Source organism: Hordeum vulgare, chromosome 4H (genome assembly GCF_904849725.1).
Source record: "Hordeum vulgare subsp. vulgare chromosome 4H, MorexV3_pseudomolecules_assembly, whole genome shotgun sequence".
In the NCBI taxonomy this organism is placed as follows: Eukaryota; Viridiplantae; Streptophyta; class Magnoliopsida; order Poales; family Poaceae; genus Hordeum; species Hordeum vulgare.
In genome coordinates this window covers 163,788,434-163,803,246 of record NC_058521.1, presented here as the reverse complement: position 1 = coordinate 163,803,246, position 14,813 = coordinate 163,788,434, and positions in this window count along the sequence as shown.

The window sequence follows — 14,813 nt, the reverse complement described above, 5'->3', positions numbered from 1 at the left end:
AACCGAAAACCAAGTGATTGAGCATCATTGAAGATGATGTTCCTGTGTGGGAATGAAGCCTTTTACCTTTGAAGACTGTGCATCCTCGAGAGGGCTAGGCGTCATGGTCTAGAGGAATCCAGCAGTCAATTGTGGATCGCCAGGTGACCAAGTTTGTGAGGGTTTGGAAGTCTACCCTGAAGACTTACCACGAGTGTTGGGCGGGGACTGTGTGTTCTTAGCCCAAGGAGAATACGGTAGGGACTGTATGTCTTTTGGTTTCAATACCAAGCCGCTCTAAACTAGACGTACAACTGTCACAGCAGTTGGAACTGGGTCATCAACCACTGTCTTCACTGTGAAACGGGTTCTATTTCTTCAACTCTTTAAATTCCTCATATTGTATGTTGATGATTTTCATTGTCACTGTTTGAAGAATTTGCTGAAGACTTTCTCTGAAATTCCTCAACCCCAAATTCTTCACGCGAGTTAATCCTCATCTGTTTTCTCCATGCCTGCATATTGTGCAAACTGTTTTTCATTTTCTTCACCTTGAAAACTGCTGTAGTGATACTTTGCACTCCTGATCCTTTGCTGTTTCCGCTGCAAGTTAGTCATAAGTGAGGAATTTCCTCAAAAGGAATTTCATCAGTGATGAAATTCTAAAAATCTCCTATTCACCCCCCCTCTAGTCGATCTAACGCACTTTCAATTGGTATCAGAGCAAGGTACTCCTTTGTTCTGTGTGATTTTGGTTTAACCACCTGGAGTTTTAGTTATGTCGAGTCCAGGCATGATCAAGGGTACTGCAGGATGTCCTACTTTTGAAGGAAAGGACTTTCCCTTCTCGAAGACCAAGATGCAGATGCATCTACAAGCTATTGACAATGATCTCTGGTATATTGTGGAGCATGGTGTCCCTATCGTCACTGCTACTGTCTCTGCCGCTGATGTGAAGAAATTCAAGCAACTTGATTCTCAAGCGTAGAATATCATCTGCGGCCATCTGAGCAAGGGCTAGTATGGCATAGTGAGTGCTTTGGGCTCAGCAAAACTTATCTGGGAAAGGTTGTCCAAAGTTAATGAAGGAGTATCAACCTAGTGTGATTCTCGTGTTGATGTTCTTCGCAATCTCTTTAATCACTTCAAGAGGATTGACAATGAGAGCTGCCAACATACCTTTGATCGCCTCACTGACATATCAAATGAACTGCTAGCACTGGGAGCTCGAGACATTACTGATCACGAAGTTGTGAAGAAACTGCTAAGATCTTTGGATTCTTCATTTGATACTTTAGTTCTGATGATTCAAGAAAGACCAGACTACAAGATGCTTGATCCAGCTGATATACTCGAAGGACTCAATACTCATGAATTCCAACCAGAAGAAAAGAGAGATCTATATGGACCAAGCTATTCTAGACCACGTGCACTGAAGGCCAAAGCAATTTCCTCATATGAAGAAGAAGACTTAGATGGTAGCATTGGTGATCCTGAAGAATTTGGACAGGAGCTTGCAATGCTCGTGAGGAAATTCCAGAAGTTTACACGACGTGGCCAGTTTGGTAAATCTTCAAGAGAAGAGATATGAGGAAATCAGAATCTTCATCTGAGGACTACAAGAAAAGAACCTGCCACAAATGCAAGAAATCAGGTCACTACATTGATGATTATCCTCGTTGGGGAAAGAAATCAAAGAAGAAGAAATACAAGGATGAAAGTTCTAATGACTCGAAGAAAAAGAAGAAATCTTCAAAATCCTCATCTTCAAAGTCCTCATCGCACAAGAAGACTAGTTTCAGAAAGGCTCGGGCACTTATTGGAACGGAAATGGATTCCGAGGCAGAATCCGAGGAATGTGATGAAGAGGAGGGTTCTGATGAAGACTCAAAATCTGGACAGGCTAGCCTTGCACTTGCAACCACATTTGTCAGCAAGTCAATCTTCAACCTTGAAGAAAATAATAACACCATCCACACTGATGACTATGCGGATGACTTCGCTCCAACCTATTGCTTCATGGCAAAAGGTTCAAAGGTACCGAATGATGCTTCCTCCTCTGATTCAAGTGATAGTAAACCTGATGATTATAAAAACCCCAGTTACAGTAAACTTGCTATCATATCCACTAAACAACAAACTGCCCTCGAAAAGCTTCAGAAACTGCTAGACAGAAGTGATGATGTGCTGAATGATGAAATGAATCTTACCCAAATCCTCACTAAAGATATGAAAAGTCTTCAGTCCAGATTTGATAATCTTCAAGATTGTCATGTTACACTCCTCGCTGATCATGAGAAACTTTCCTATGAATTTCTTCAAAGGAAGCTTGATCTTGAGAAGCTGAGGATTTCTCATGACGATCTTCGTATGGAAAATGATTCATTACTAGCTCAACAGATCAGTGTTGCTCAAGCTGAATTCATTCCTCCATGTCTTCAATGCATCAAACGTGCAACTGCTAATTCTTCACCAGAATCATCAAATGCTTCTATTGCTACAAATTCTTCAACTGCTCCTGTAGTGTGAAATTCCTCACTTGAGGAAACCACAAATGTCACTGATGAAAATGCAGGGCTGAAGGAATTGTATGTGACAGGCATATACAAAAGTCTCAAAGGACACCAAACCCTTTGTGATGTGCTCAAAAAGAAGATCTTGAACAGGAACCCGAGGAAAGCAGGAATTGCCTTTGAGAGGAAATTGAATGTTGATGGATCATATTGGAAACCCGAGCAGTATCCCAAAACCTTATGGGTTACTGCTACTGGGCCTCCTTTTGATCCATCCAATATAACAGGCTTTTCAAGTGAATTATCCTATTCCTGAGATGAGTCATTTGACTCCAACTATAAACTATTCCAAAATCAATCTGGTGAAGTATTTGCTCGATATGTTGGAACTAACTGCAGGAATGGGCCTCCCCTGAGGAAGATCTGGGTTCCCAAAAGTTGCCTTGAAAATCTTAAGGTGAATGTCCTCATGACACCACCTATGAAGAATTTGAACCCCAGATCAAATTCCTCAGGAGGGCCAAAGTCTTCAAGAGGATCAAAATCCTCAACTGGTCAAAACTATGCTCGTACGTGTGCTAATGCTTCTAACATGCAGGGAAATTACAAGGAATATGAATATGAGCATTATTCTTAAAATCATTATGTTCATAAATCCTCAAATAAGTTCTCTGCATATTCATTTGAGTACTTTAACCCCCCCTACTATTAAGAGAAGTGCATTAGCTTCAATGCCCCCTTTCTCATATGGTGCTTGCAGGATGATGAATGCTTTACCACCCCTTCAGATGTGGGTGGTGAAAAAATTGAACTAATCACTTTTGCAGGTCAGGTCTCCAGATAAAAATCGTCATCTGAAGAATTTGCTGGAGACCTGAGGAAAAAGCTTGATGGGATGCAAGCTAATATTGATGAAATAGAAATATTTCACATGTCCTTATAATTCTGTTTATGATGAAATTCCTATCTTATGAAATTGATATCATATTCTTCAAGTCTGAAGCATATGAGATGGTAAGATGTACTAATTTATCTGTAGAATGATAAACCCAAGAGTACTGAGTGGGTTCTTGATAGTGGTTGCACACACCACATGACTGGTGACAAAAGCTTGCTGATGAATATGCCACACTTACTCCATCACCCCTGAAGCAAATCACATATGCTGACAAAGGTAAAAGCAAGGTATTGGGACTTGGGAAAGTGGCTATTTCCAAGGATAGGCACATGGACAAAGTGTTGCTTGTTGAATCCCTTGGATTTAACCTCATGTCAGTCTCAATGCTTTGTGATCTTGATATGATTGTTATCTTTAGAAGATATAGATGTGTTGTCATCATGGAATTTGACAGATCCAAAGTCTTCGAAGGTGTTAAAAGAGGGGATTTGTACATTGTTGATTTCTCTACTGGTCCTCAACCATCCACTTGCTTACTAGCAAAAACCTCAGAAGGGTGGTTGTGGCATCGAAGACTTGGTCATGCAGGCATGAGGAATTTTCACACGCTCGCGAAGAAGAAGCATGTCATCGGCATCGAATCAGTCAAATTCCTCAAGGACCACCTTTGTGGTGCTTCTGAGTCTGGGAAAATGACCAGATCCAAGCACCCCTCGAAGACTATCATGACCACTACTCGTCCATTTGAATTGCTTCACATGGATCTATTTGGACCTACTCATTATGCCACTCTAACAAATGCAGCATCTTTATATGGCTTTGTCATAGTTGATGATTATTTCAGATACACATGGGTGCATATCATTTTATATAAAACTAAAGTGCAGGAAGTCTTGAAACGATTTTCTTCAAGGGCCTCGACGAATTTTGGTGTCAAGATCAAACACATCAGGATTGATAATGGAACAGAGTTCAAAAACACTGGTCTTGATAATTATCTTGATGAACTTGGTATTACTCACGAATTGTCTGCTCCTTATACTCCTCAACATAATGGTGTCGTCGAAAGGAAGAACAAGACTCTGGTTGAGATGGCAAGAACCATGCTTGAAGAATATCAGAATCCTCGTCGCTTTTGGCATGAAGCAATTAACACGCATGCCATATCATCAACAGGGTATATCTTCACAAATTCCTCAAGAAAACCTCATATGAACTCCTCACACACAAGAAACCCAATGTAAGTTATTTCAAAGTCTTCGGTGCAAAATGCTGGATTAGAGATCCTCACCATAGCTCAAAGTTTGCACCTAAGGCACATGAGGGTTTTATGTTCGGTTGTGGAAAGGACTCGCACACCTACAGAGTCTTCAACAACTAACACAACAAGGTTGTTGAGACTGTAGATGTGCGGTTCGATGAAACTAATGGCTCGCAAAGAGAGCAATTGCCTCCTGATCCAGATAAGATGTCTCCTGAGGAAGCAATAAAGCTCAAAGCTACTGAAGACGTTGTTCCCACTGAATAAAGTGATGAAGAAATCATTCCCAGCACTGATGAAAATCAAGAAGATACTCCTGAGGAAATTGCTCCAGAACCATATCCTTAGCCCAGATGAAATGCTCAACCAGCTCATCCGAGGATAGCAAATGAAGTGGAACTTGACAAAATCCTCAATGACATCAATGCGCCAGGTCCTCTCACTCGCTCAAAAGCTTCACTTAGTTAACTTTTGTGGGCATTTCTCCTTTGTGTCTATCACAGAACCTTCAAAAGTTGCTGAGGCTTTCATGGAACCGGAGTGGATCCAAGCCATGCAATACGAACTTCTTCAATTCAAGTTGAATGACGTATGGGAGCTCGTCAAATGACCAGATCCTCGCAAGCACAATATCATCGGCACCAAGTGGATTTTCTGAAACAAGCAAGATGAGGATGGTCAAGTGGTGAGGAATAAGGCACGAATTGTAGCCCAAGGCTACACACAGGTTGAAGGAATAGATTTCAATGAAACTTTTGCACCTGTTGCTAAACTTGAGGCTATTCGAATACTACTTGCTTATGCTAATCATCATGACATTATCTTATATCAAATGGATGTGAAAAGTGCATCCCTCAATGGTAATCTTGAGGAAGAAGTATATGTTGCTCAGCCCCCATGTTTTGAGGATCCAAAGAATCCAGACAAAGTCTTCAGACTCAAAAAGGTGCTCTATGGTCTCAAGCAAGCCCCTCAGGCGTGGTATGATACATTGAAGGAATTCCTCATGAAGAAAGGCTTCAAACCTGGTTCACTTGATCCAACTCTTTTCACAAAATCCTACGATAATTAACTATTTGTGTGCTAGATATATGTCGATGACATCATATTTGGTTGTACTGACAAACATTACAGTGATGAATATGCTTACATGATGAGTGAAGAATATCAGATGTCTATGATGGGGGAGCTAAAATTCTTCTTAGGTCTTCAAATTCATCAAAAACGCAATGGAATCTTCATATCACAGGAGAAATAACTCAAGGATGTTCTGAGGAAATTCGACATGCATGAATGCAAAGGTACCAAGACTCCAATGCCTACCAACGGCCACCTCTGCACTGACGAAAATAGTAAAGAATTCGATCAGCACGTATATCGCTTCGTGATTGGATCTTTACTGTATTTGTGTGCATCTAGGCCAGATATAATGCTTAGTGTTTGCATGTGTGCACGTTTTCAAGCAAAACCGAAGGAATCACACCATAAGGTTGTGAAGCATATTCTTTGATACTTAGCTCACACACTAACACTCGGATTATGGTCCCCCAAGGGCTCAAATATTCATCTTGTGCGATATTCTGAGTCTGACTATGCTGGTGACTGTGTGGATCGCAAGTCAACCTCCGGCACATGCCATTTCCTCGGAAGATCACTAGTTTGCTGGTCCTCAAAGAAGCAGAACTGCGTTTCACTCTCCACTCCCGAAGCTGAGTACATTGCTACTGGTTCATGCTGTGCTCAATTACTATGGATGAAGCAAACCCTCAAGGACTAAGGCATCAACATGAAGAATGTGCCTCTCTACTGCGACAATGAGAGTGCAATCAAGATTGCATACAACCCAGTACAGCACTCGAAGACTAAGCACATCCAGATTCGTCACCATTTTCTTCGGGGCCATGTCCTCAAGGGCAATATCCTCATCGACCATGTGAAGACTGACGATCAACTGGCAGATATCTTCACTAAGCCCTTGGATGAGAAAAGGTTTTGCAAGTTGCGGTGTGAGCTAAATATCTTAGAATCTTCAAATGTTTTGTAAAAACATGCACACATCCTAACACTTACGCAAAATTGATGACTTAGGTGTGCAACACACGAAGAATCGATTTTCTTCAACCAATGAAGAATATCACTCTTAGTGTGCGGAAATCAACGAAGAAATTGATTCTCAGGGCCCTACGACAATTGTACGCGACGTCTGAAATCAACATTCTTATATGGTGGGTCATGCCACCACCCAACTTGAAATTCCTCAAGTTGAATTTCTTCAAAGCTAAATTTCTTCAAAGTTGATTTTCTTCAAAGCAGTTGTTCTTCAAACTTGTCTTTCTTCAAAACTGAAATTCATCATCATGACGCTTTGTCACAAAATCCTCAAGTTAATCAAAATCTTCAAAAACGCTTGATGATTTTCATTTGCCTAGATATATATATATAGACTGTGATTTCAAAGTCCTCAACAGCATTCACTTATAGCTATTTCTTCAATTTGATATTTCATCTAAGTGAATGTGACCGGACCCTACTTTCCCTCCATGCTACTCTCACCCAGTCTATTCAATTCTTCATATGCGTTCTACTTGAAACTTTGTTCAAAATCCTCACTGCGTCCTTGTCAGCTGATGATGTTGTAACAAAATCCTCAAATCTTCAAAAATGGTTTTTATATTGTTACATAGTAATTGAACCCCACTTCCCACGATCAGATAAGCACGATCTCCACCGCTTTAAGTGGTTGCTACACGTGTCATGCGGAGACAAAAGGATAGGGGTAGTTCTGTCCGAAAGAATTGGCCAGACAGTTTTCACCTCAGCTCTAAATATGTCCTTACCCCCCTCCGGTCAAAACTATTCGTTCTCTCTCTCGACCTCCTCTCCTCTACAGCAAAGCCCTAGCGCCACCGCTAGAAGTCTCGTCACCGGCGAGGAAAATCTTGACTGCCTCGACCTCTCCGTCGCTGAAATCACGCCGGAACCAGATCATCTTCGTCCGCCGCCGCCGTAGCTGTCCTCTGTTGCCGAGTTAGGGCGCAGTGGACTCGCACCGAAGAGCATCTACTGCTGCTTCTTTCTCTGTTCTTCGTGCGCGCTATATAGGGTAAAAAAACCCTATTTTTACAGCCCTTGCGATCTACTATTTTACCATAGATTTGTGAAACCTGTTTTTCCTCAAGTGTCCATCAGTCTCTATTCCTCAAACACTGCTTATTCCTCAATTGTTGATGTATTTCATTAAGCATCTAAAAGTCTTCACGAGATTCCTCAATTGTGCAAATTTTCAAATTTTTACAACTCTGGAACCCAAGATCGGAGTGCTTAGACAAATTCCTCAACCCACTAGTCAAATTCCTCAACTTTAAAAAAATTCATTTCATCAAATCTGAGAACGCATATGACCTCTCCAAATTTCTAGCAACTATACTCTGTTCACAGGTACAAAAATGTCACGTGATGAATCTCTAGGTTCTCATCAACTTATCTCATTTGGAGCGTTTCTTGAAGAAAATCTGCAAATTTCATCAGAATCCTCAAGAGTTCATTTTCCTCATCAAAAGCCTCAGCTGAAGAAAATGGAAGATGAAAGGAAGAAAAAGGGTGGCAAGAAGTTTGAACAGAACACAGCCATCGATATACCTGAGGACATATACCTGGAATACTGTACACCTCATGAGCAAGAGACAATGCCCAAGAGGAAGATAAGGCTTCAGAAGATAGAACACCGGTGGGCTAAGGAGTGGAAAGAATACAGATTCGTCACTCCCAAGTACGCGAAGAAATTAGCTCTTAAGCCTCCTGGCAAACCGCCTCCTCTTGAGGATTATCAGGATGCACACCCCTCAAGCCTCAAGACAATTGATGACTATCCTAAGGAAAAGACAAAACATTTGTCAAAGCTTCAGAAGCAGGCAGAAGATTCCGCGAGGAAATTTAATGAAGAATCCGCTGCTGCTGCTACTGCCGCCACCTCCTCTGCAGCTGAAACTTCCGCCACCAAAACCAAAGGCTTCAAAGCCTCAGGAGAAAATGCCTCATAAAGCTGCACCAGCATCCGCACGAAAACCCTCAGCACCACCAAAGGCTTCAAAGCCTGAACACAAGCAGATTGTGAAGCAACTGCCTACTGTCTCTAGCTCCTCTGTTCCTTCTGCAACAAGCTCCGACACAAAGTCTTCACCAACTCGAATGAAGACTAAGGTGACTGCTCGGAGAGGAACCAGACCAAGCCCTGGCAAAATCATCAAAGTCCCTTCTGCATTAGAAGGCAGTGATGAATATGATGATGAGACTCTACAAGCCATCATCAGAAACAAGCAGGAGAGGGTAGCACAAGCTTCAGGAAGCGCCATTCCTCTGTCCATGGACCCAAAAGTCCTCTTGGATTACATCAACATATGGTATGAGGACCCCAACACTCCTATTGATGATTTGAAGCTTCCCCCAGGCATCAGCCACATGGTGGCCACTTTCATCAACGAAGCCAAGTGGAAGGAGACGCAAGCCAAACAAGCTAAGGCTGCGAAGCTGAAAAAGGAGAAACTCCTCAGACAGAATCTCCTCAACTTGACGCCTGATGCACTTGTGTCCACTCAGGGAGAATTGAAGACTTTGACTAACAAGTACACCAAGGTCTGTGATCGTCAAAGTATCAAGAACAATTTCATCAAATTTGCTACCGATGCAGTTGATGATTACAACAAGAAGGCTGCCCCTCGAGCAACAACGCAACAGCCTGAGATTGAGGAACCACAAACTGCCCCTGCTGAGGGAAACCCTCAAGAAAGCCGTGATGATGAACCGGCTATTGAAGAAATAACCAAGGAAACTCCAGCTGATGACTCTGCTCCAGCTGATGAAACTGCTCCAGCTGATGCATCTAAGCCAGCTGATGACTTTGTTCCAGCTGAAGAAACTGCTTCAGCTGAGGAAACTGCCAAGACGGATGTGTCTCCGCCTCCTGAAGAGAAAATGTCTTCACCAGAATCTTCAAAGGTAAAGAAAATGACTCCGTCTGCATCAGACGTGAAGAAGACAAGAGCTGCTGAAAAGGAAGCTAAGAAGAGAAAAGCTTCCTCAACAGAAGAATCAACTGAGGCCAAGCGCCTCAAATCTCTTGATGAAAATGCTCCTCTAGATCCTGTGCCTCTCAACATTGCTCCATCTTATGAGATGAATCCCTTCGAAAGCAAAGACAAGGAGCACTTGACTGATGAGGACGTGAAGAATGTTGCGTCTGAGGAACACACTGATGAGGAAATTCAGATTGATGACAGTCCTCAGACCTTCATTCCTCCTGAAGAAACTGCTCAAGGATCAGCTGAACCAGTTGATGAATTTGGCTCCTCCACCAAGCAAACCCCTCAAGCTGAGGAAAATTAAGGAGAAAATCCTCAGCTTGAAGAAAATCCAAATCCTGAGCAAAACCCTCAACATGAAGCTCAGGATGAAGAGATTCCTCCTCCTGAGCAAAATCCTCAACCAGAGGCTCAAGTTGATGACATTCCTCAACAAGAGCAAGATCCTCAACCTGAAGCACAAGCAGAAGAAATTCCTCATCCTGAGGAACATGCTGAAGAAAATGCCCCTGCACCAAATCCAGATAATGCTCTAGTTGTCATCAATCCAGAAACTGCGATGATTGTCTCCCCTCAAGGAAAGAAGCAAAACCTTCAGCCGATGCAGCGTCAACCGTTCTCCAAGTGGCCAAAGATTCAAAAGGAATCCTTCTTTGAAGAACGCATGTACTTCATCGGAGAAAATCCTTATGACAAGCCTCACATCAGGCACCTGAAGTTTTGGACCAGGACTTAGCTCAACTACTATGCATCTGTGTTGTGTGGAAGAAACAAGATTTTCCAGCACAGGCATATTCATCATGTTGAGCTTGAATAAATTCCGTGCTTTGCCCCAGTCCTCAACGTTCTTCATGAAGCAGGACTGCTCCCTATGTGCTCTGATATCTGTGATTGGAACAACGACATTGTTCTTCAATTCTACGCAACTCTGCACATCTCTGGAGATCCCTCAGATATCAACACTTGGGTGGTGGATTGGATGACGCAGCACACACACTTCAAGGCCCCTGCAAATGAGCTGTTGCGAGAACTTCCTGTGTCAATTCCCTCAGAGCAGGTCGTTAAGTTGTATGATGAACGAGAGCTGCCGAATAAGCTGATGGAAGTCCTCATGACGCCTTTGGCAAAGGGGCAACCACCAAGAACAACCTTCCTGGTCCATGAGCTGAAGTATGAACCCAGGACTGTTTACAGAATACTTTCCAGTGTTCTTGCACCAATCAAGGGTCATGATGATAAAGAAGACGTTGTAGGCATCATGAAGAATATCCTCTTCAACATCATCCATGGCATTCCCATCAACATTCATGATTTCTTCTTGAGGACTCTGGCGAAAAATGTTATGTCCCCTTTTGACCTGAAGATTTACGCTCCATGGATCATGAGATTCATCAGACGAAGGTCAGGCATCAACTATCACGCTGATTTCAATAATCACCAAGGATATATGCCTCCACTAAGGGTCAACAAGAAGACTTTCGAGCATGTTGAAGGAAAAGGCAAGTCTGTGATTGATGAAGGCAGTCGGCCCCTTGATGGCCAATTCCAAGAGCCAGATGCATATTCCTCATGGGATGACACTGAAACCCATCCACCAAGTCATGTTGCTCCAAGGGTGATGAATACCATAGAGATTCTCCTCAGTCTTCACCAAAAGGTTGATCGAAATCACAAGTGGGTCAAACTTCAGTCCGGCGCCATTGTGAAACCCCTCAATGAGACTCAGAATGCGTGAAGCTTAATCATCATTATCTTCATGAGGTTTTTGATCGCACCTGGGCCACACTGGCTCATTTGAAGACTCCAGCAGAACTTGAAGAATTGGAGTTTGCACAGAACTTCGACTGGTCATGGCCACCAAAGAAGAAATTCTAGCCAACTCCAGTTCCATACCCTGAGGACAGTTCGTTTTCTTCATTCCGCACTGCTGAATCAGATGAAGATCAAAAGGACACTTCCACTGGTCCAAGGAGGAAGTCTGCTCCCAAGAATCCTCACGCATCTTCCTCAACTGCCAAGAAGTGAAAGTCTTCACGGGACGTTAGTCCTTGGTTTTGTCCCTTTTCAACACTTGATGAGAAAGTGGGAGAAATCTGAGAGTTAGTCTTCACGCGGGATATATTTTGGGACCTTATAAACTTTATTTAAGTTACAAACTCTTGGCTCTTCTGAAGTGTTTTATGTAATGAGTTGTAACTTAAGCCCGATGGTACTCTGACGCTTTTGAACGTTTTTCTTCGCATGCTTATTCCTCAAAATATTAATGCACGCATGCTGAAATTCGTCAGATGCCATTTTTCATCATGCATTCACAATTTCTTCATACTATATGCCAAATGTATGCACGATTTACAAGACTCAGGGGGAGATCTCCATGATATAAATCATCAATGTGCTTTTGCTGTGAAAAGCCAAATCCTCAAGATATGCACATCTTCTGGGGGAGTCTCTCTGAATCTTGATTTCAAATTCCTCAAATGAGTATTTACACTTCATATTTTTATTCCCGTTGAAGACTTAACCTAATTGTCATCAACCACCAAAAAGGGGGAGATTGTAAGTGCATCTAGTGCCCCTTAGTGATTTTGGTGGTTTGAAGACTTATTGGTTAAGTATCTAATGTGTTGATGAGTGTACACAGGATCTATAAGTCGCTGAGGAGTTTGAAATATTCGACGAATATCGACCCCTAAAATGTATATCTTCGGCTGAAGAAATTGGTCTGAAGCTGAAGAATTGAATCGCGAAGAAATTGCGATGAAATTGATATTCCTCATGAAGAAATTGAAGATGAGGAATTCGGTGTGTCGTGAAGAAAAACAATCTGAAGATTTTGAAGCATGAAGATTTATTTTGTCTGTTTTATTTTCTGCACCTTTGAGTCATAGGAACACTATACTGTTAAAGGGGGTCAAAGTAACACGTCGGAATGAATTTCCTCATGATGCTTGCTACGGCGACAGAAATCTTCTATCGTCTCTTGAGCTTGCGTTGGTTTTTCCCTTGAAGAGGAAAGGGCGATGCAGCACAGGAGCAGTAAGTATTTCCCTCAGTTTGAGAACCAAGGTATCGATCCAGTAGGAGAATCGCGTCAAGTCCATAGTACGTGCACTTACTTAAAAGAGCTTGCACCCAACGCTATAAAGGGGTTGTCAATCCCTTCAAGATTGATTGCAAAGTGAGATCTGAAGGCAGAAAGTGCAACGAAGTAAAAGTGTAATTCTGAAAATATGGTGTGAAGTAGACCCGAGGGCCATAGTGTTCACTAGAGGTTTCTCTCAAAATAGCAAATATTACGGTGGGTGAACAAATTACTGTCGAGCAATTGATAGAACCGCGCAAAGTCATGACGATATCTAAGGCAATGATCATACATATAGGCATCACGTCTGAGACAAGTAGACCGATACTTTCTGCATCTACTACTATTACTCCACACATCGACCGCTATCCAGCATCCATCTAGTGTATTGAGTTCATGACAAACAGAGTAACGCCTTAAGCAAGATGACATGATGTAGAGGGATAAATTCAAACCAATGATGAAAACCCCATCTTTTTACCCTTGATGGCAACAACATGATACGTGCCTCGCTACCCCTTCTGTCACTGGGTGAGGTCACCGCAAAACATGATACGATATGAACCCAAAACCAAGAACTTCTCCCAGTTGGCAAAACAAAACCCACAACTCGAAGAGAATTACAAGGATATGAAATCATGCATATAAGAGATCAGAAGAAACTCAAGTAAGATTCATAGACAATCTGATCATAAATCCACAATTCATCGGATCTCGACAAACACACCGCAAAAGAAGATTACATCGCATAGATCTCCATGAAGATCATGGAGAACTTTGTATTTAAGATCCAAGAGAGAGAAGAAGCCATCTAGCTACTAGCTATGCACCCGTAGGTCTATGGTGAACTACTCACGCATCATCGGAGAGGTCATGGTGTTGATGAAGAAGCCCTCCGTATCCGAATCCCCCTCCGGCAGGGCACCAGAACATGCCCCAGATGGGATCTTGCGGAGACAGAAGCTTGCGGCGGTGGAAAAGTATTTTCGTGGCTCTCTTGATTTTTTCTTGGATTTTAGGGAATATATAGGCGAAATACCTAGGGCAGAGGAGGCCCAGGGTGCCCACAAGCCTGGGAGGCACGCTGTCATGGTTTTGTCACGGCAGATGTCCTCGTGAAAGGACTTAGTATTGGAGCCATCGCACTTTGGTCGCGACTCAAAGGGGTTGAACGGGAGTGAGATGGCGATTTACCTAGGTTCGGACCCTCGTGAGGAGGTAAAGGCCTACGTCCTGCTTTGAGTTGTATTGATGGAGTTTCGATTACAAGGAGGGCGTAACTCGCCAGACCTAGCAATCGATGATTTCTAACCTGCCCTCTTCTTCCCTGGGACTCGCCTTTATATACAGGTTGAGTCCCTAGGGTTCGCAAGGATACTTTCCTTTCTACAAACCGTGACTCTTACGATCTCTAAGTCGCCATCCTTCCAAAGCTTGGAAACCTTCCGGAAGTTGTAAACCACGATACAACCTTCGGTCTTGCCAGGCCAAGGCCTGAACCATGCTTAGATGAATCGCCAGATTTGGTGACCGAGGCCTTGGGCTTCACCTCCTTAGCTTCGGCTTTCTTCTCTTCTAGGTCCGTCGCCTGGGGCCCGAGGAGCGACACGCGTCCTTCTTCATCCTTGGTGCATTTGCTTGCCAAGTTGAACATCTCCAGTGCGGTGCTCATTTCATCGTTCATGGCGACCTCTTCCTTCATCTTGACGTCGGTGACTTCGTCGGAGAAAGCCGAGATGACGGCTTCGTCCGACGCCTTGGGGATCTTGAGGCGCATAACTGTGAAGCGTTGTATGAACTTGTGCAGGGTCTCTCCCTCCTGCTTCTTGATGTGTCGTAGGTCGTTCACGATGGGGGCACGGTCGCGGGTGCCCTGGAAGTTGGCGATGAAGCGCTCGCGCAGGACGTCCGAGGAGGTGATGGACGCCTTCGGGAGGTTGAGGAGCCACGAGAGTGCGCCGCCCTTCAGCACCATTGGGAAGCAACACGCCATGATCTTGTC